The sequence below is a fragment of the Nylanderia fulva genome, unplaced genomic scaffold, assembly GCF_048542155.1.
Source record: "Nylanderia fulva isolate GAGA-0341 unplaced genomic scaffold, ASM4854215v1 Scaffold3, whole genome shotgun sequence".
Classification (NCBI taxonomy): Eukaryota; Metazoa; Arthropoda; class Insecta; order Hymenoptera; family Formicidae; genus Nylanderia; species Nylanderia fulva.
In genome coordinates, this window is record NW_028190368.1 from 158,596 (window position 1) to 182,544 (window position 23,949).

Sequence of the window (23,949 nt, forward strand, 5' to 3'; positions counted from 1 at the left end):
AATTCGAGGATATACATATATGCCCAGAATAAACAATATACTGATTTAGTTTTCTAATTTTGATATTATAATATTTTATTTATTTTCATTTTCAGAAAAGTTTTTAATAATCAAAGAAATGTAATTATTAATCACCGTGTGTATTACATTTCGTGCGTAGTTATTGGAAAGCTAGAAATGGTCTATCATTTCCGCAATGGGATTACTAATAAGCAGTAATTTATGCGAATATCGCACACTAGTCGATTTGCGAGTAGGTTTCATAAACTACGTCCGCTTACGCGATATCTACAATGAAGATTATTTTCCTGCGATTATCTCAGACAGTAATCGATCCGCAGTGATGATATATGCAAGAATAAAAAAAAAAGATGGAAGATGACAGTCGCGACGACGAGAAAAAAAATTCTATACAAAATCATCGAAGAAACTATTGAATGTAAATGTTGCGCGGTAGCGTTGTTACGACACGCACTTCACGAACGCAATTCTAATGCACGCCTAAAGTGCATTTTATGAATGCCATTACGAGTGATGTTGTGGCATATGGAATTAACTGCGGTTACCATGAGTGCAAGTGTCATAGGCGAACACAAAGTAACGGTATATAACGCCGATTGCTTCATTTCTCGTGCCAATAATTGCATACAACTGATGCATACGCGAGTGAATCAAATATTAATTAATTGCGACTAAAAAAACAAAAGACAAAAGTGCAAAGTTTACACATTGTATATATTTATTAATTTTGATATAGTCGTTCAGTAACAAAATTTAAAGCAAAAATTAATGAACAAATATATGTATATTTTGACTGTAAGAATTCGTCTGAAAATGCGAGAACTATATTCGCGCGTTGCATCAAAGAATTAGCCTTGATTAACGTAAGCGGAAATATCGTAAAAGCGCGCGTTGGTCCGCTTGTCGTATTATATATAAAGTCGCCAGCACAGAATTGAAACTTCAGTTTTCAAACTCCGATTTGAAGCTTGGATCGGCGCCAAATCGAGAGCCGTCTTGCTCCGCACGATTTTATTACATCGGAATGTTCTCACTACTTTTATTTGGCACGATTATGTGCTACTCGCTCCGAGAGATCTATCACCTTCCACGTACTTTTCTATTTTTCAGAATAAATTCACACGGGACGGTCAACAAATTTAATAATGAATCAATTTATACATTCCATTATCCTCTCAAATTCTCTCTCGTCGATTGCACAAATTATTCCATTGTTCGTCTTCTTTTATTATAATATCTCCTTAAAATTAATTCTTCTAATAAATATGATTTGGTTAACTAAAATGCAATATGACCGCCATCTCATCTTGGTTATCACTCGTTCGTTATATGACCGCGCGTGCAAGATGCGTCAAGTGCAGCACGCATAACTGTATACACAAATCCTAACTGTAAACTCCAAGCGTCTACGGACGCATAACAATTATTGCCGACAATATCTCTGATCAATCATGACTTTATGAGCCGCAAGAATTCTCGCTAAAATCGCTCAAAATAATTAATATAATTTCTTTGGAATTGTTCAAAAGAAACGTGTATCTTCGACAGGAAATTGAAATAATTTTTTAATTATTTCTGAATAAATATAAACCAAGAAGAGGAACAAAGCATTTCTTAGAATTTCTAACAATATCTCTAATTATGAAAATATTTAATGTGAAAAGATCTTTATTGTAATTAAAATAAAATGTAACATTTAACAATTACTATGTATTTCAAAATCTATTTTAAATAAATTGTACATCGAGAAAAATCTAATTTGTAAAAAACATGCCAATTTTGACATTGATGAATCAAATGTCTAATAAATAGTGCGCCTTTTCTTACGCGAGCGCAGTTTCATTTTAAAAAATCCAAGGTTGATTTAAAACTTGCGACCCTAAAGTACTCGTCAAACCAGTCGGGCTGCTATTAATTCAGCGATAAAATATCAGATAAAAAAACCTATTGTTAGTTAGTGAAACGAGAAAACGTGTGTCGCCACGAAGAAAAGATCCGTTCGCCACTCTCCTTCTCTTCTTTCCTGAAGAAGAAAGATGAGAGAGAAGGGTGACACCACTGTCGACTCGATGGAGTAGCAGACTAATGATTAATCGACGACCCGACATTAAAATAGACATCGGGTATAGAATCGCGGTGCGGATCCTGATGCGTTAGAGTCGCGATTTGGAGATCCGCCAAAATTCGGTCATTTGGACCGCACGGACAACATCGAAAACATCGACGAGCCACCAGGAAGGATGGAAATAGGCGATTAGGCAGATGCGATTAATTTGGAAAATATCCCGTCGCGGAGATTCCCTTTCTTGTGGGCGCGACCGCGAAACTATTTATTCCGATATTTGCACACAGCCAAGGCAAACAGTCTATTTTTTGAATTTAATATCAAGTTTGCTATTTATAAAATATGTACATTTTGGCTTAAGTTCAATTTTATTTTAATTTTTAAAAAATAGAATTTATTAGTTTATTCATTAAATCTTATAACCGCGCGACGTCTAATGTTATTCAAAAATTAGATAAAAGAAATAGATTCATTATAGGATAAAGTTAGATTCCAAATTAATATTAACACGATATTCATTATTTAAATTCGAATAATTAAAACATCAAGATCTAATAATCAATCTAAAAATATGATCTATAGTAATAATTAAATAATAATTATTAACTATTGTATAATATAATATTAATTTTTTTTTAAGTTTCTTTATGTTGTAAGTTGTAAGCGTTCCAAGTGTTTCGCATATCAGTAACTCGACGTCAGCGAAGCCGAAATTACATCAGAAATTAAAAAAATAAATGCGTCGCCTTTTTCCACAGGAGGCGTCAAGATGATATTTTAGAGTATCTGTAAAGTGTACACACTATTCCTGGCTGGCAGTTATCATCTGTCATCACTATAGAATTCTACACACATACGAACGTTGAATTTAATTTATCGCTTACGTTTAGGAGGAACAACATTAATTTACGGGCGCTTACCGAAACGTTTGCCAAAGGATGGAGATGGCGTTTAAACTCGGCGTTAATACAATGTTGTTACAATGGATTACAGAGGAAACGTGACACTTTGCGATTGATCAAAAGAGAAAAAAAATTACACAAATTAACATTTAACCGTGCAATCGTTAATTTCGATTTTGCACAACCGGCCACAGCGAATCTATAAATATGAACGCGAGTCTTCATAATGAGTGTTCACACATATATAATGTATCCTAGTGATGAATGCAAATGACCTCGTCTTGATTCATCGCACATTCGACGATGCCAACGAGAAGAAAAAAAAAGATACTCTCGTGAGAGATGACTTGAGACGATATTCCGAGAGTCATTAAATCATCTGATGACTTTGTCAGCGAATTTCTCCTCAATCATTATATTTTTTTCCCTTTTTTTTTATATGACATAGAAAAGCAAGTCGGGCTAAATCGAGCTTTTTTCCCGGAACTTCCGTGAAAATTGTCACGTCCGGTTTGCCGCTTGCACAATTCAATACTGCGTAGCGAGCATCGGGAGGGATTATTTTGAGTGCATTACTCACGGTGCATCTGTTTGAAATGATTCGTCGAAATTACGTAGTCAGAATTTTCTAAGCACTGCTTAAATACCATATCGTAAAAATATCCGCGAAAGATGGACGCGTTCAGTCATCATTCGTTTATTTACATTGTATAATCTATATATATATATATCCAACGTGCTTATACCACATACCATATAAATTACTAAAGTCAATATATTTTTAATTATACAACCGTGTATATAATTATTTTGCACTGTTTGCACATAACCAAAGTAAATGTACATACGATAATCTCTCGTAGCAAATATATCGGTTTTCAAAACATGACATATCTAGCTTAATTAAATGTTTAATGAAGCACTTTTAGAAACACTGAAAAAATGAGGAAAAAAAGTTTAAAAATATGTCCTAAAAATTGCCATTATATATACATATACACAAATATTTGATAATGCTTGCATTAGAATATAATTTTTAATATTTATTACAATTTTAAATATAATATTTAAATATGTTTGATATTTATAAATGTTGAAGTAAAAAAATTGTAAGAAATATTAAATAAGTAGATGAATCATAGAGTACAGGGTTTTCTTGCTAGCAGCAAAAATGCTCGTAAAGAGAAAAACTATACATTAGTAGATAGGACTATATCCGCCTTTAGAAGTCCGTCGACAGATTTGCGGCACGCAAACGCGGCGCAACGCTATAATTACGCTTTCGCCGGCGGCAAATTAACCGGCGCACTTTCGACACAATGTGCGCGCACGAACGATTGTTGGAAAACGCGTGCACGCGCGGATATATACACGTGTGTCGCAATTTTGCTTCACGCCCGTCTCACGGATGCGAATAATTGCATCGGCCGGCGCAGCATTCGTTGCGGGCGGTCCGTTGCAGTTTTCTTCCCGCGACATATATATGCACATTGCACATTCGACCGCACGTGAATTGGCACGACGACGGCGTATCCGCGTTTTACAATTTTACGGAAATAACGAGGGAGTACGGCGAATCGAGAGAATAGAGCGACACGTTGTCACTTTGCCAGAAATTCGTAGCTCTTTGACGGATCCGCGCGCGTCATGCGAGTTTCCTGATGTCAATATAGATTCGCGACGAGTTATGCAAAACCGATGCAATATTGAGCAAGTCAATATGAATCGATATAATGAGAATGAGTTGTACGTTTATAATGTCATATTTGCAATATGACGTTACGCGCGAGTTATGTCCCAACTTATATAAATCAGATAGAAATGCTGGTTCATTAGCATAATTATGATTTCATGTCTATATCTGACAGAGAAAGAAAAATAGAGAGAGCTTCACATATGCGTTAAAAGTCAAATCAAGATGAAACTGCTGCGGAGATTTGACTATACTATTGATTTTTGCGCAACGAGAAATCCTTATTCATACGATTGTCAAAAATTCATCACCTAACTATCGCTGTCGCAAGATATATATATATATATATATATATCTGTATATATGTATGTGTGTGTCAACGTGAATTGCGAGTGAGCTCACAATGTGCCGACGTACGGGCTTTCATGAAATAATGACGTCAATCGTAAAAAAGTCGTAAAACTTTCGTATCCAGTTAACGAAACGGTCCAATATATACTTCACCCTCGACAGGCTTTTTATAGGATAAAATGTAACTGCCGAAAGAAGTGCCTTCGTTTTTAAATAGAGAAGCTTCAAACAAGAAGCTATCAAAGCACTTGTATTTTTAGACATCTACAAAATTTCGACTTTGATTACTATAAAAATTACTATAAATAGAAAAACTAACAATAGAATTTAATATTTTTGTTACATTGTGCAATTTGTTTTCGCGGCAAAAATTTTTTCGAATTGAAAACTGCGAAGACATATCATTCGACTCACTTGAGATTCGATATTGTAAAATCGCGAGATTTTGCTCGCAATTCGGACGCGTTTTTACAAAATATAAACATTTTCCAACGTTCGATCAATCGCTTGTCAAATGAAGCGAATCACGAGGTATTTCTTGAGAAAGCTAGTATAGTGACGGAAAAAGGCAAAAATAGGAGGAACAAGTGGTAGAACGGAAACGATGCAGGCTGACGAGGTTCGCACTTTCTCATAGATGACGTTTCTATTCCCGGGAATTCTCCACGCTACGTTCGCAACCATTTCTGCGCGCTGAGGTCATTAGCGAATCCTCCCGACAGGCTTTGGTCCATTTTCTTTATTTCCTTTTCCTCGCGAAATACTGTATAGTACGGCCGACGTGAATCACGTGGAAGAAAACAAAGAGCCAAGATTCCTTTCATTTTAGGTTTTATCTTGCAAATTGTATAACTCCAAATCCGTATACGTTAAAAAAATAGAGCCGAATAATTATCATAATTTTAAGACCTTTAGACATCACTTAAATTGTACATTTCCGAATGGTATAAATATTGGTAAAGGCTTCTGTATAACGTCATTATAATCAATCTCGTTTTAACATATAGAACACGAGATAAAATATGCCAGTGTCGGGTCCAGTGACTCATCGCGTTTACATCATATCTCGCGTCACTATAAAATTTATTACTAATTAATATGATGAAATAGCGTTATTTTTTTAATGCTTACGACAATCGTGATAATCGAAGGCGAATACGCCATCAAATTAAAAAAACATGCGATGAATTCCTAGAACTCTATTTCTTAATCAGCACGATCACGCTTTTGGTTGCGCTTCAAATAAATATCATAAATAATTAAATATTACTCGTATTTCGACTTGCGTTTTTGTGTTTCACAGAAATATATTTTTGAAAAATATTTTTGAATAATAAATATTTAAGAAATAATTTGTTACATTAATATGTTAAATTTTAATATGCAATTTTTACAATGTGCAAAGAACTACAAGTTAATTATTTATTTTTAATTATTTTTAAAATATTCGAATTTACTATATGTATATAAATTTTGTAATATATATTATCTCGTTATAATATATATTACTCGCTATAAATTTGAGAGCACACAGAGTTTAATTTAGACGAAAATATCATCGGTCGAATCACTTTATGGAATTTCAGAATTCTGATATGGGAAATGTCGACAGATTCTGACAACACCAGTTGCTGCCAACACATTTCTGGGATTGCGAATATAACGCGAATAATGTAAACGACGTGTACAGCGAATCTCCCAAGTGAAAGCAGATGCGTTTGGCCGGCCGACAAATGCACAAAAGGCTGTTGTCCCAAAACAACAATGATTTCGAATACTCTCAATATTTAAAGGACCAGATTTTTGTCGATAGGTATGTCACAAGACACTCCTAATTACATCAAATTGATACTTCAAAAATTTTAACTGGAATAAAAATTCCAAGTATACATAAATGGATGAGCGCAATGCTGTTATGCCGTTTACGAATTTAAAGTTTATGAATTATTAATAAATGTGCAAATTTTTTCTATTTACATGTAAGCTAATAATATGTTAATTATTATTTTAAATATACGTGTGTTCGATACACGCGGAACATATAATAATTAATTCGTTCGAAAGCTATTAGATATGTATCATTAAGATAATCCATCTTGCTATTTCGCGAGTCACAGTTTAATCAAGACAAAGTTTTAATTCTTTTACAGCAACGTGAATAAACGAAAAAAGTAAAACACACGCATCGAAAGCGTCTGGGTCGTCGTATTCCTCGGCGATCAATGACGCGTTCGACGACCCTTTAATCAAAACAATATTCCGGCTCCAATTCGTAAGTCCTTTGCCAGGCATGACGCTTCGTGCAAATTGCCGTTTCATTAATTTTATTGATTCGGCTGGCCCGTTATTCCGGAATTTGCGCGCGCACATTTGGACGCGATATCATCCAGCTTGCAAAGCCATAAGAGAACAAAAAATTGTATACAGAAAGAATTTTCTTTGAATAATTTACCCTGAAAATCATCGTAATCGTGGACTAATATTGGAAGAATTTTATAAGAGTTTCTCTAATTAATATTTACCACAATAAAAAAATTAATATCTACCACAATGAGATATAGAATATGTTCAATTAATTTTACTATGTGCATAGTAATATTTTTATTGTGGTAAATATCAATTCTAAGAGAAAATTCTCTCCGTGTAGAATCTTTTCTCTTAAAATTGCAACTAAAATCTCGTAAAATTCAATTAAATAAAATTTGCAAAAAATAGTCTGCACATTTTTTTTCTTATACTATAAATGTATATATATATTAAAAATTGTCGCCTAAATATTATAATAAATTTATTCACAAAGAAAACTTTTGAATCTATAATGCTATATCCAATAATGTTATTATTATATTGAACGACATTTTCGTACTCGAGTAAAGCAAACGTATGTTTCCCTCAAACTTCCACAGAAATGACGTTACGAATAGTAGACACGTGCGCGGCGTTACAAGAAGAACCGCGAAGGATGTTCTTCGGAAGCGGAAAAGTTCTAAGAAAGTTTCGATTTCTTCATATCGTGTGCAGTTCGATGCAACAACCTTTACAAATCCTCTCGAATTCCTTCACTCACTTCGTTTCCACGAAAGTTCCATAATGCTACAGCACGATTACATTTTCAGTTAGAGAGATGAATATATTTTTTATTTCATTCTTCATAATGGATGCAGAACGTACTCTATTTTGCAAAACAAATTTCGCGAATCCTAATAATAATGCAAATAAAAAAAGAATAAACGTGCAAATAAAAAATGAGGTATAAAAGAGATCGATATCAGAAAAATAATGTTGCACAAATTTGAATTTCAAGATTAATTATTTAGAAACATTATATATACAAATTTCCAGAAAAGATATTAATGACAACGTACATTCAAATACTATAAAATGTTTAGCACATTATTTCTGGTATTTCGAGATTTTAATTTTTTCAGATGCGACACGTCTGTTTCTTTTCATATTAAAAAGATGCGCTAACCGCGAATTATTGCGAATTGCACGATGATGTATTGACAGAAGTCAGTATTTAAAAATTAATTTCGTAATTCGTAAACGACATAACGCATTGCTTGAGTGAACAATAGTGCGTCGATCACGGTGTCATTTTAATAACGTCAATCAGCATGTCATTTCGATCAAATCGATCGAGAATCAATCGTCTATACATATACCTATCTATCTGCTCCGTTCTGAATACGTCACTTATTTTAGAGTGTTTGCCAATAGAATTAATGAATATAAACAAGCGCATCGAATTAAACATGCATTAGAGATATATGGGAAATAACCTGCATAGAGGGCGTAATATATAACAACGTTTAATGAAGAGGGATAGAATTGATGGCCGTTACGTTAATTTAATTATCGCTGTTGACCGACTGTATCGTATATATCGAACGTACCTCGACATTTAACGCGTTTGCACAAAGTAGGCTATTATTATATGTATAACGTGGCGGCAAAAGATCGTGAAAACTTAAATATTTGAATTTAATTTGATTAAAACCACAAACAACTAATGTGAATCATTTTTTTATTTTTGTATTGGATAAAAATGTCTCAAAAAATAGCATAAATAGCAACATAATGTAACACTCCAATAAAATCATTATATATTTATTTACTTTTTTATATATTTTATAATGCCACATTATTGAGTAACTATTAGAGACAAAACGGCATAAAATATAATACAGATCTTTAAAATATCATGTAAGTCTCCTTTATAGAAATGAAAGCTTAATTGTTGTGCACAAACAACAACATAAACATATTAAAATAACTCGTGTTTAAAACATTAGTTGTGCTAACATTCTGAATAGATTCGGTGTATAATTGTTTTTATGACGACACATGTTGTTCACGATATGTAAAAAATGAAGCTTGAAAGGGAGGATAAGAAAGAGATAAAAAAAAACTGAGAATGACAAAGTAGGAAACATGTGACCCCGGTTCGGAAGGTCCCTCTCGTTTTGCATTTATGACATCAACGATTAATGCACACGTTTCGATCGAACCTGTTTCATCTCATCCGGTGAGTAATGCATGACATCAACCTCGATTAGACGACACGTAGAACTAAGTCTGACGTTTGGTCTGGCATGGTTCATTGTTTTTATTCGCGTCACCACGAAAAAGCGAGCCCTTACTCTATTTTTAAACTTCCAATGATAAACGCACACTCCCGAGGTTAAGAAAATGAGTAAGAAAGAGCTAAAAGAGATTTATCATTCAATATCTATCATATTTATCATAATTAAATAAACGGGAACAAATTCTTATGTGCATCTCTCTAACGAATATTTTTTTTTTAATATATTAGTAATTATCGATTTGTGTATGATGATTAAAAAGTGTAATATATTATAAGCAAGTGAGAAAGTATATCGTGATTATCTTTATAAATACAATATATCATGATGTTTGCCTGCTTTTACATATTCTCATGTATGACGTTGTATTTTTTCTACTATTTGAATATATGCAGCATTGAATTTCTTTGACTTGACGGGTTATCGTTATCGAGCGTTGACCCAGAACTGTCAAAAAATATTTCCGCTTATTGGTTCAACGATAACAAAGTTAAAAAGGTAACTGTTTTTAGATATGCAATCACGGATGAATCCACTAACGATAAAATCAATACAAATATACAAATATTATGCCAATGTTTTGTTCCATCAGCATTTTTGTACACAGAGAAGAAATAAACTTTCGATAATTTCATGATAAAATCAAAGAGTTCAAAGAAGAATAGAATTATCAAAATGTTCTAAATCTCACTTTACTCAAGTCAATTATATCATTTATGTTTATTGTTGGATAATTATAAAGCGTAAAATGCAATAATAAGTTTTCATTTTCATATTTAATTTTAGCATAAATTTAAAAGTGTAATAATTAATATTTTACATTCTTACACCTTTACTTCGCTTATATAAAATATTTGATAATAAAAAGAACCGATTCGTCTACTCTGTAAAAATTTTTGTTTCAACAATTCATTTAAATTTTCTCAGATTAGTAAATTAAATTGTAAAAAAATACAAGTTTATTCACACGTTTCTAACACAATCGAGGACAAGAGGAAATGGCCGACCGTCAAGCGGCCGTCATGCGACAAATTGAAAGGAAATCGATTATTGCGTTAGATTATCGCGCGTCTAGCAAAACCTGTTCCGCCATAATCGGTGAGTAACGCATGACATCAATCCCTATTAAGTGCTAGCGCATTTGTATCGTTTTATGCAAAACTTTCATACGGCCTCGAGAAACGCCCTTTTATCGACAATGATTAAGCTGCGTAAAATCGTCACTGATTAACCGATAAAATCAGCAAAGAAAAAACCGGTTTAATTAGAGTAAAAACATGCTTAATTAGGAGATTGATGTCCATTTATAAGATAAATATCAAAAATAATAAATTCAATAATATACAAGTAAATAACAGAGCGACGTCATATTAGCATTTATAAATAATAAATTCAATAATATTCAATTCAATAGTACACAATGTATAGTGTAATAGACATTTCTGTTATCTATTAAAATTCTGATAAATATGATATTAAGAAAGAAAGAAAGAAAAAGATAAATTGATTAAATTTCTTATAAAAAAAATTGCAAGAGAAAAATATAGAAAAAAAGGGAAATAGAAATTATAATCTACAATTAGATATATTATTTAATTGTATCTTATCACGAAAGTTACGCTGATTCATAATAATGATAACAAACATATAACGTAGATGTGAAAGATAACTTTCTGCGTCACCGATATAAAAATATTGCGTTTTAATATTTATACTCGATCCTTGACAAGTTCACATCGTTAACTAAAATTATGAAAAAAAATTAATAACTTATGCGACGTTTAATGCACGTGCGCTGCACTTCCTTCGGAATAATCATTCTGTACATAAGTTATCAAGAATTATTATTTGTGCGCACATCGTGCAATTCGTTTCTATTCCGAGACGATCTTTTTATGCGACGTGTATGCAAAGAGGATACACGTTCATTTGAATCGCGAATGATGAAAAGGAGGAAGCTGCCGCCATTGTCGACTAGTTTCTCCTTCTTCACCGAGTCAAGCTCCATTTTTGGCACGAGCATTAATCCATGAATAGCAAACGATTATATGCGTAATACATAAGTCAGCCCACGGACTATCCTCCGACGATATCTCCGCGTTTTCATCGTAGAAATAATCTCATCTTTCATCTCTGCAATTATCTGATCATTGTAAGCTTGAAATTCATCTGACTCCGCGTATACATTATACATTAGATTGGAACATTCCTGCTTGAGTTTCTCATCGATCAATGCGATGCAACGTATTTGCATTTCTCGTTGTGGCTTTTTCACGCGGATTTTCGAAGCGTTCGAGAAAGATTTTACGCTTTTACGATACACACATACACACACACACACACGCGTGTATCATTCCGAGAATAATTTGAAGTCCCGTGTGAACTCTCCCGGAAATCTCTCAAGAAAGACTTGTTATTATTTCTACGAAAAAAAAAAATCATTCGCGAAAACGGGAAAAGAGAATAGATTGCATATGTGTATTCTCTGCAATTTAAACGTCAGCTCGAGGGCGAACGATATTTTGTGCCATTCTGACACTATAAGAATGCGGGAACGTGATTCCTCATTTCCCACGATTCTTATTTCGGAGACACGACACTGCAACGATCGCTTCAAGAGTCGAACTCTTCCATGTCTCCGCACTCTTTCATTCTCTTTCTTTCTCTTTATCTCTTTTTCTCTTTCTCTCTCTCTCTCTCTCAGATATTTTTAAATCTTTAGTAAAAAATTCCAGGTATTCTATCATTTCAGTATAATTAAGAAATAAAGACGAAAATATATAACAAATTATTCTTAAAGCAAAAAAAAAATAATTAGATATAATTAGTTTCCACTACCTTTTGATTTTAAAAAATTATCGTTTTGACAAAAAATTATTCGCATAGTAAATCTCCAAACGTATTAAAAATTTGTCTTGAATAATTTAGTTTTTCATATGATTTAAAAAAATATTTAAACAATTATTTTATATTATTAATTTCTATACTTGGATAAACATCTTTTATGTAGGCTTCAGGCTTGCATGTGCCAAAAACAAACGATGCATTCAGAGCTAGGCAAATGTCGCATATAGAATTAACGATATAGAATTGCATGCTTTCACAACAGCAGATTAAACTAGAAAATTTCTAGGAAACTTTTTCACAACCGCAGTTATTTCCGCAATGAGATAAATGTCGTCAATTCGAAGAAAACGAGGAAAGAAGGATAAGATAACCAGAAGAAGAGATCCGCACTGTTCACAATTTCGACGTCACTTTGGCAGAACGCCACACTCTTTCTCTGTCTTGCGCTGGCATTCAGAAACGTGGGAGAGGAATTCCCTGATTCTCACGAGCCTAATTTTGGTTTGCTTGCGCTGTCGCTTCCAGTCGGCCGAAAAAGAAAATGACAAATTTGGAGCAATGCTCCATTCCTTTTCAAATACGCTTCGTTCCGATTACTATACTCTTCAAATAACTTTAAAATCCATAATTGCATCAGTTTTGTACATTATGCATATCAAAAATATTATAAAAAATTAACAGTTTATTAAAAAATTATTTACTTGTTCCATTATCACATTTGTCAATTATATCCCGAGAAATAGAAAGAGAGAAGTAAAAATTGACTCATCTGACAAGATGTAACCAAAATGTACATTTCTAAAAAAAGATATTTTAATAGGGAAATTAATTTTTTATGCACTTTACTTAGAAATAGCACGTTTTTGAGTACACTTGAGCATTAAACTAGCGCGAGCTTTTCGATCTCTCGAATTCGCTTTGCCTTGGCTTCGATTCCTGTCGTCGCGTCCTCAAAGGTTACCGCGCGTCGAGGTCGCACCTCGTTGCATTAAAATTCGTGTCGCATATATTTTTGGCGCTGCATCGCCGACGATGCGAAATGCGCGAGGTGGCACACTTCGCGCAATGAGGTTTTAATGCGATTTACATTTTTTTTTCTTCCGCGGAAAGGGATTCTGCCCACGGCATTCTCGATCGAACTCACGCGACCCCATTTCGCGAACTCCGTCTCTGTCTTTTCGCGTACGAGGGTTTGCGTCCTCGTGTCTGACATTTTTCGAAAGCCTCGTTTGTCTTCGACGCTCGCCTTGGCATCGACTCGTACATTTTTTCGACTGAATATCATGTGTCGCGAGTATTTTCAGAGTATACCGCTTTGTTTACAGTACTATTTCTTACCCACCCCGTGCTATTCAGATATTTCGAATTTTTCAGCGAATTTTTCTTAGTTTCTCTCGCATCTATATAGATCGATAATATTATATCAGTCTAAATATTATTCTACATCAATCTACGATCAATTAAAAAATAAATGTTATAATTTATATTTCCAGCGAAATATATAATTTAATTTTGTCAAAATATAAAATTATAAAACATTAATTATGTAAAAATAAGCTCATATGAGGAATACAATATTAAGGTAAATTAATAGGTTTTCTCGATTATGGGTTGTAATAAGGACTTTATATTTAAAAAATATTAGAACTAACCGAGTGTAAGATTAAAAAATAAAAAAACATAAAAAATAAGTATCTTCTTTTTCTAATCAGAGTCTGAAGTAAAGTGCAATCAGGGCAAAATTATATCAGACGACTGGTGGAGCGTTACTATTTTTTACCCACCACGTCCTCTTCAGATATTTCGAATTCTTGAGCGAATTTTTCTTAGTTTCTCTCGCATCTATATAGATCAACAATATTATATCAATCCAAATATTATTCTACATATTTACGATCAATTAAAAAATAAAAGTTATATTTATATTTCCAGCGAAAGAATACATAATTTAATCTTGTCAAAGTATAAAATTATAAAACATGAATTATTTAAAAATAAGCTCGTATGAGGAACACAATACTAAGGTAAATTAATAGATTTTTTCGATTATTATTCGATTATTATTTCAAAAAATGACAACTAACCGAGTGTTAGATTAAAAAATAAAAAATAAGTGTCTTCTTTTTCTAATCAGAGTCTGAAGTAAAGTGCAAGCAGGACAAAATTACATGAGACGACTGGAGGAATGAATTCATAGTTAACGGTCCGATGGCGATCGCGTGGGTGTAACGCTCTAACGAGTCGTGTCATTCCCGGATGATAATGCCTATACGGGCCAGGAGACAGCGGCGCGTCGACCTTCGTGCCGCGATCTCTCCGCGAATTAACGACATTCTCGACCGGCCTATGTCACACTACGAGGAGATCTATGACCAACAGCGGCGGCTGGCGAATCGTTTCTCCGAACCGAATGCGCGAATCATGACGCATAAATTGTCCGTGATTGTCCGCGCATGGCCGAGCCGGAACAAAAGGAGAGAAATTGCGACTAGGAGCTTCATTTGCGTCAGACCAATTTTTGTATCGAGTATTCTAATCTACGTCATAAATCGTCCTGAATGGACATCGCTCGAGTACCTGTCATTTTCCAAATCAATCCTCATAAAAGAAGATTCACGAGATGAAAGTGAAATCGCGAAGGCTATAGTTACGTTATATGCAGAAAATTCATTCATTGTAAATTTACACGATAGAAGATAATTCTAAAATAATATCAATTTATATCATTTTAACAAAATCGAAATAATTGATCATAAAATAATAATATGAAATAATATTTGTCCCTGTATTATTATAGAGCATAGGGACACAAATTCTCTCATTCTTTTTGCCAAATATTTCAGATTTGGAAATAATTAATCGACATTACTTTGCACAAGTATGATAAAAGTAGCTCGATTGATTTTCGATTTCATTGCATAAATTATTCGAATCGCACATATACCTTAACTTGGAGTACTATTGTTGTGTCACTGAATCAGATTCAGACAGTATGTATTTCGACGTTGTTCTCAATATAGTGCTCGATAATTCCGGAATGACGACGAAAATAAGTGTATTGCCACGACTAATACTCGTGACCGTAAAGTCAATAATTTTATAATTAATTATTCGCGCAAGTTACCGTAAATTCGAGAATTAGACTATTAGAATAGATAAATAGACAGATGAATAGAGCCAGGGAAATAGAGAGAGAAAGATCAAGGATTTCGCAGCTGTAAAAAGTGTTGCCATCGAAAATTGGACACGCGCCACCGATATGAGCTGACTAATCGAATATGCACTTCGTAGGCTTATTCCGGTTCTTCGAAGAACTTCTCTCGCAAGCTTTCGCATGCCTTTCCACCCGCCGCACAATTTATTTCCGTTGTATAATTCACGAAAATAAATGTTTCTCCGCAGGCGCTTTCGATGGCAAATCAGTCCACGGACAGAATAAACTCGTCAAAATTCATCAAAGCTCGCTTCAGTTATGCAAAAGCAGAACATTTAAAATGTCTCTACTTGCGAAGCACTAAAGTGCGCTTAATTAAGGAGCGAAATGAATATCTGCATATGACGCGACAAATAATTTTTCGCATTATATAACTCAGAGCATCTCGATTAATAGAGAAAAAAGTATTTTGATTGTTTTTAGAATTTATAAAATGTATGTATGTATATATATGTTACACATTTAATTATGTAATTGTTTGATTATTCATAATTATTCATTTAAAGCAGTTCCGATATATGCATATATGTATATATTCGATTCAACAATATTATTATTAATGAATACATTAATTATTGCTAAGTATAAAATAGTGCTTTCCCCAGTTTGATAAACTCGATTTTGAATATAAATGTAAAATTAACATCATTAATGTGAAGAGGCAAAAAATGACTATTGCATCCATATACATATTTGTAAAATTACATATTCAGATCTATCACATTTCTATCAAAGTTCAATATTATTATTATGGAAACTTTCCACAAGGAAAACTGTGGCAACGATTACGTGCTGTATGCTTATCAATTTCCATTGATGTCACTTAATAATGTAATGATTATCGCGTTTGTTTATCATGGTACGTTATGAATAATAATTGCTTTTTGCGTCGATTATTCCCGAGAAATCGTGTATGTCGACACACTAATCGTAGCAAGACTTTGAACTTGTCACTTTACATGCCATTTTATTTGGCTCTGAATTCTGCAAATAAACATATTCTTTCGTTTTTCCCAAACGTTTTAAAAATCTCTGTAAAATATCGAATACGAAAGTAGAGTCGATAAAAATTTACATTTTTTTTTGTCTAATTTCTCTCTTGCTTGATAAGAAATGAGAAATTTGACAATGAATAATTAAAGAAAAATGATGATATAGTTTCTTCCGCCTCGATAAACTAATCCTGTTAAAAGGTACATTAAATATTGTTCAGAGAGAAATTGTGCGTTGAAAACAGTTTCTGCGTCGACATCTTTTCGACAAAATTAATTACATGATGTACTTGCACATCATCTATATACGTAAGCTGTTATCGATTTACTGAAATCGAGTGTGTTTCACTGGTGGCTGCGAGCCACTTGGTCTTCCTCTACGTCGTAAGTTCGAGCACTTTTAGCTAAGCATACAAAACACGTCCTCTATTTACAGAGCGCGATTCCCAGTAAACTAGAAGCATCGGCATTAAACGGGGAACAGCTCGTGTTGCCGTAAATTATCACGCGCGATCAAGTAGACCGAGTAGATTACTAATCTCGAAAGATGAAGCGCCTTTGTTAATTTGACCGCAATAATATTTCCGCGTCGAGGAGAATATTGATCTCCTCTCGCGGCCAAAGAACTTTGTCTAATGAATTTTTCACATCCTCAAGCAGGAACGCTCTATTTTGAAATCGAGAAAATATCGGTCAAAAAGATATCAATTATTCGAATTAATTATCATCGTGAAAGCTCCGCGCATAGCTCGTTCAAATATGCAATATCATTTTTCATCGTAATTCCGGTTAACGTAAACACGATATTTTTGACAATGTTATATCTACAGACAGAAAGATATATCATAATTCTGAAAAAGATTGTTCTATACATTTTTAACGATACATCTTTATTCAAGTTGTATGATCAATCGTGTATTCAAACGTAGAATAAATGCGATTACTTAATATTTATTTAATACTTTGACAATCGATACAAACAAGATATTTGTCCTAGTTTGCAATTTTGCACCACTTAATAATAGTACATGACTCGTATGTTCCAATAATATCGAACGGGTCACGGAGGAATATACAAAAGTCAACGCGATTAATCGTTAAATAACCACCCCGATAACTTCATATTTTTCGAGAGATATGTCTGAGGAAATATTGACGGCCAATAGTGAATTTCGTGCGTTTTGCGGCGAATTCTATTTGCCGATTCTTCGGGCGATGCATTCGGGCGATGCTTTCGCGTGTACTTTCGGATAAGCACACAAAACACGTATTCGTATTTGCAGAGCGATTTCCAGTAGCGACGCTGTTCCGCAAGAAACACTCGAGAGCGAAGAAACGATCTCGAAGTAAAAACGGCGTGGCAAAGATGTTTGTTCCGCGCAAATCGCAAAAAGCTCTTAAAATAAATATTCCCGATAAGCAGATTTCCGCGAAAAAAAATACAACTACGGATATAACAAACGTGATTAAGAAAAACACAAGAAAAAGAAAATATTTCAGTAAGATTCAAACTTGAAATTATCAAAATAATATAATTATGTACATAGATGATCATCTAGACTAGATGAAACTTTGGCGTCATCTTTATACAAATAATAAAAATATGTATTATCTATATCTGCATCTCAGATGAAAAAAAAGTATTATTTTTACTAAATTATCTAGAATAATTTTTAGATAATTTTGGTTTAGAATCATAGCACATAAAATACTTAAATAGTACACTGAGAAACTTTTTTTCTAGAATTTATCCTGAAAATCATGGTTATCGTGGGACAATATGGTATCGGAAGAATTTTATAAAAGTTTTACTGATTAATATTTATCACAATAAAAAATATTAATATCTAGCACAATAAGTTATAAAATATACTCGATGAATATAATCTTAATTATAATCTTGTAATAAATATAATCTTGAATTCCTAAAATTTTTAACAATATTAATATCACACAACTAATTATACAGTTCTTTTATTGTATTATGAGATAATACTAGCAAGTTTGTTAGTATCGATAATATATCGAGTATTGAAGTATTTCATAAATATTCAATAATCATACTTATTCAACATTCAAATTCGCGATTGTCACATAATAAGACAACTTGAATCAAGATATTAAAAATGTATAGAATAGTTTGATCTCGAACACTGCAAGTCATTCGATAAATAGTAATACAATGGCTACAATATAAAATACGAATATCGATTATTTAAGATAAATTATTAAAGGTCTCGTTTTTTATTTAGACTCGTTTCGAAAACATTAGAACGAATGATTTTAATAATGAAAAACGAAAATGAATTTTGATCTCAATGAAACGTTCGATTCTGTACGGATTCTTCAACACTCTTGATTGAACTTGTGAAACAGATGCCGATAATGGAAATTGTTTTATGGACAGCACGAAAGTGCCGGAATGCCGCGACTCGCCAATAAAATCCGCGCAAAGGGACGATCAGCTGAAAACGAATCGGCACAAAATCTCTCCTCACATTCAACCTAGAAGGTAGAAAGAAGATATTCTCCGCGCGTACGTAAGGATTCGCTCTGGAATCCCGTTCGATAATTTACAGAGACAAAATTACACCCTTCCACGAAACCAATCTTTGGTGGAGAAAAACATTTCTCTTAGTCTCCATATTTTATAATTCATATTATGTATTAATTTTATTGAACGAATTAATATTTTGGAAAAAAAATTATTTGCAACGAATATTTCATTAAACAGATGAGTAGTTTTTGCGTAAACGCTGAAATCTTTTAAGGAAATCTTCTAGAGGAAAACCCGCGTTATCACGAATATTATTTTTTCTTCTCTCATACGAAGATCAATAATTTAATGCGCATCTAACATTATCGCTAATCACCAACAAGATGACTCAATCAAATTCATTCTGATAATAATGATTCAATCAGAAGTTCATCCATTATAATTGATTTATTATATAAAAACAAAATAATCGATACCGTTTACTCAACCAATGCATTAATGCATACATAATAATCATATATAACCTTATTTAATTATTAATAAATCTTTAGATCTTATTTAATTGCTCGTTTAGTTGGCCTACAATATTCACCTTTTTTTAAATTTTGTTAATTTATACGAGCCTTTCATTAATTAATTTATATATAACCTTCTTTACAAAAAAAAAAAAAAAAACGTCATAATTCCGCTGATATAACATTAGGCGAAATTAGAATTTTTCAATCTACAGGAAAGCGGTCCTTTAATTTGATCTGCGGCTACCTCAATCGGAAGAGCTGCCGCTTAAAGAGCGGTGGACAAAAAAGCAAGTAAGCGAGTATATCTCTTTAATTATCCGTCTGCCAGTAGCAACGTTACTCGAGGAGGAGAAAAAGTAGGTAGTGAAAGAGACCGACTCGGCGCGGCGGTCTCCTCCATTCAGGAGTTGCTAAACGACGCGATTTTCAGTCCCTTTCAAGGCCCTCCGTCAACGACGGGTCCCTCCTTCCCCATTCAACCTTTCTTACGCCAGTGCTCTCTCCGGAAAGAAGCTCCTTGATATTCCGCCGACGCTCTCGCGCGCCCAGCTTCTCGCGCGCCGATCAAACTCGCGTCTCAACGGGGTCTGATGCCCTCGTGGATCCCTCTCCAAGACGAGAAGGTTCGCGCAGGGTCCCGTCGAGTTACGTGGACATAAAAGGCAACCTCACGGCCGCGAAGATCGTCTCTCTGACACGTTGACATAACCACCGAGCTTACGCAGCTGCTTCTCTCCTCCTAGGTCATTCTTTTTTTTTCTACACGGACAGAATTTTCTCTTAGAATTTATAGTTGGAATTTTTGAAAATCATATGGTGATCGTAGGATAATATGGTGTTGGGAGAATTTTATGAGTTTCTCTGATTAATATTAAATAGGTACATAGAAAATTTTACTATGTACATAGTAAACTTCATCGAGTATATTTTATAACTTATTGTGCTAGATATTAATATTTTTATGGTGATAAATATTAATCAGTAAAACTCTTATAAAATTCTTCCGATACCATATTGTCCCACGATAACCATGTATTTCAGGGTAGATTCTAGAAAAAAAGTTTCTCAGTGTACTATTTAAGTATTTTATGTGCTATGATTCTAAACCAAAATTATCTGAAAATTATTCTAGATAATTTAGTAAAAATAATACTTTTTTTCATCTGAGATGCAGATATATAGATAATACATATTTTTATTATCTGTATAAAGATGACGCCAAACACTGACGTAGATATATACCTATAGAAACAGGGCTTCGGTTTGCAATCTTTGCGTAATCTTGAAGTTAAAGATTTCTTTGATAGGCGATCAATGTATGTTTATGTAATAGCAAGTAGAAAGAATAACTATATAAGAGAATATATTATATTGCTCTATGCTGTTCTGTGTAGCTGCATTATAAAGACTAAATTGTGTTATCATATCGCGGCATCTCATCTATGATTGTAAAAACTAATTGTGCTCTTCATGCTTAAATGTCTGCAATATTATCTACGTAATTTTGCAGTATACCGTTGGTATTAAATGTCATATTTCCTCATAAAAAAATTTTACATAAAATTTTACTTTATTCTATATACCCTTTCTTTCTCTTTCTCTCTTTTTTTCATATACAATTTAAAATAAATGTAAAATATCTTTACTTTAGAAATTTTTCGCGAGAAATGAACTTTGAAATCTCTATTTTAAATCATTATCACGTTTGATCTTCAGGAAATAATTTTGAAGGTGACTCAGACAGTCCGTCAGGAAAAAAGCGAGTTTTCCGAGCTTTCCCATGTAAAAAGCACACTTGAAAAGTGCACGAGGAGCAAGTTTTGTGCGCGGTGTTCTGTCACAAGGAACCTGATTCCCTACAACACGAGCGAGACAACTCGTTCGAGAAGGAAAAGAGACGCGATGGAAGGAAGGAGCCAGGCCGCTCGTGGTGAGGCTGAACAGAGAGAAAAAGGAGGACGAACGAGAGAAGAAGACGGAAAGAAGGTGGAGGCCGATGAGAGAGGACGGCAAGATTGGCCTACGCAAGCGAGAAGCGAGACGGAACGATAAAGGAGGCCGAGAGAATAATAATAAAGAGACGAGGAGGGAAGATAATGTACGGCGCCGCTCTGGCGTCCATTCATGCTTTTTACTCGTTAGCGGTTAGCGCTCACGCGGACCGAACAACCTCGTATCACCTTGTCTCACCTGCCCCCAACGAGCGACTCCACTCGCTCCTTTCTCCTTCTCTCGCCCATTGATCTCACCTGATCTAGTTGACCCGCGAGGGAATACGTGTGTACGCGTACTACGGGTATATGCAGCTCGAACCAGTCGTGAAATTCTATTCTGCCTTATTCATCTTTATGGAGCATGCAGTTGTTCGCCAGATAGACGTTTAAGGCGGGAAAGGATAATGACTTAACTCGGAGATCGGATAATTGAAATTATTAGGTAAATATATATGTACTAATATATTTTTTTAATTATAATTGACAATTATTAATATTATATAATTTATAAAAATGTTTGACACTTTAAAGTAAGTGCAATTTTAATTTCTTTATGAGGCATGCAGTTGTTTGCCAGATAGACGTTTAAGGCGGGAAAGGATAATGACTTAACTCGGAGATCGGATAATTGAAATTATTAGGTAAATATATATGTACTAATATATTTTTTTAATTATAATTGACAATTATTAATATTATATAATTTATAAAAATGTTTGACACTTTAAAGTAAGTGCAATTTTAATTTTTTATTTAAAAATGTTCAGATGAAAATTTGACTTCTCTCATTTATTGTTAGAATAAAACCAATAACCATATTATAAGAAAATGATAAACGAGTTTTATCTTCATTGTTCAACTATTCATTGCATTAATATAATAATTTAAAAATTTTATTAATTTTCTTAGGAACTAATTGACAGGTGTATGTGTATGTAGATGTGCGCAAGTATACACGTGAATATGCGAACATGTTGCACCAGAGAGCAGAGCTTCTCCCTTATCTTATTCGCTCCTAATACTTTGGAACTAGTCATAGTTTCAAGCTAACTGCTGGTCTTGCTTTTATGCGCAACATATATTTCAAGCATTTGACAAATTATTTAAAAAATAAATCAATTATTCATATAATATCGAATCCCGCACGTATATACATTTAATTAATAAACCGAACTCCAAATATATTCATAATTTCTAAAGCTCGAGCACGAGTAATTTTATCGAACCATTATTATATTATTATATGCGATTTTACACGGATCGATAGGATCGAATAATTCGCGATCGTTTCCGCGGAGAGATAAACCTGCTGCTTCGATCGAACGATTAGAGTCATCAGTGGTGAAACTGTTCAGGAAATCACACGAGCAGTGAATTACGGTCGTTAGAGGATCATTTTCTTGCGAGCATGAGTATCGATATATTGCGCAGGAAACCAACTTATTGCATTCACGCTGTCAATAACCTGCCCAGATAAAATCAGTTCAGTTCAACAATCTCTCGATTGGCAGAAATAGATAAGTCTGTCTAGTTGATTTAAAGTTGTGCGAAGTAATATTGCTTTTAGTATTTTTTTATTTAAATTTACTTTTCTTTCATTTTTCTTACGCATTAATTAAAAATTATTAAATCAAGAAAATGTTTTGACACTTGACAGTCTGCAATATATTGCGTTAGCGAAACATTGTAATCTATTAATATTCAATATACAGACCCGTCACATATACCGAACAATATTTATTGATCGACCTGCTTTAGAAAATCATGTCGTTAAGCCAACGCTCAATTATCATATTATTGCTAATCGGAAAAATTACTTATGTAAAAAAAATAAAAAAAATTGAATTGCCGTGGCGAAAGCCGTAAACTCGCGAGACGTTAATACGTTGGCGAATATAATCAGTATAAATATGAGCATTAACTTGCGCCACACATTCATTTGTCAAGCTTCGATCTGCTTTCGAGAAAATAACATCGTTACGTCAACCTTCAATTATCTCATTATCATATATCGGAATCGGCAGCGGATCGATAGATCTAATAAACGTTAAAGCATGTATTTGTGTAACGTGCATGCATTGTGCATTAAAACGCTCCGCATCCGCGTGCGGAGCAACGATGAATGAAAGGCGATTCCACCTACGCGCGGCGCGATAGAGAACTGAGCAGGCAGCAGGATATCAATTATCACGTCCGGTTATTACATATATCGTACGCCTCTTTTCCCGCATGTCGCGCTTGTTCCGACATCGGCCTTTTCGCGATATCG

The 23,949-nt window shown here is 33.8% G+C and overlaps 1 protein-coding gene and 1 long non-coding RNA gene across 2 annotated transcripts in view; one reads left to right on the plus strand and one right to left on the minus strand.

Annotated features, from left to right (window-relative positions):
- The window catches only part of LOC114933169 (uncharacterized), a 111,037-nt gene that overhangs the window by 72,331 nt on the left and 14,757 nt on the right, over positions 1–23,949 (minus strand). The gene's annotated exons all lie outside the window — the stretch shown is intronic.
- Positions 1–23,949, plus strand: part of LOC114933312 (uncharacterized) — a 96,505-nt gene that overhangs the window by 70,593 nt on the left and 1,963 nt on the right. Inside the window, exons 3-4 of the long non-coding RNA XR_003820047.2 lie at positions 21,403–22,122; positions 22,239–22,321. This is a non-coding gene — a long non-coding RNA (uncharacterized LOC114933312). The remainder of the gene's footprint in view (positions 1–21,402; positions 22,123–22,238; positions 22,322–23,949) is intronic.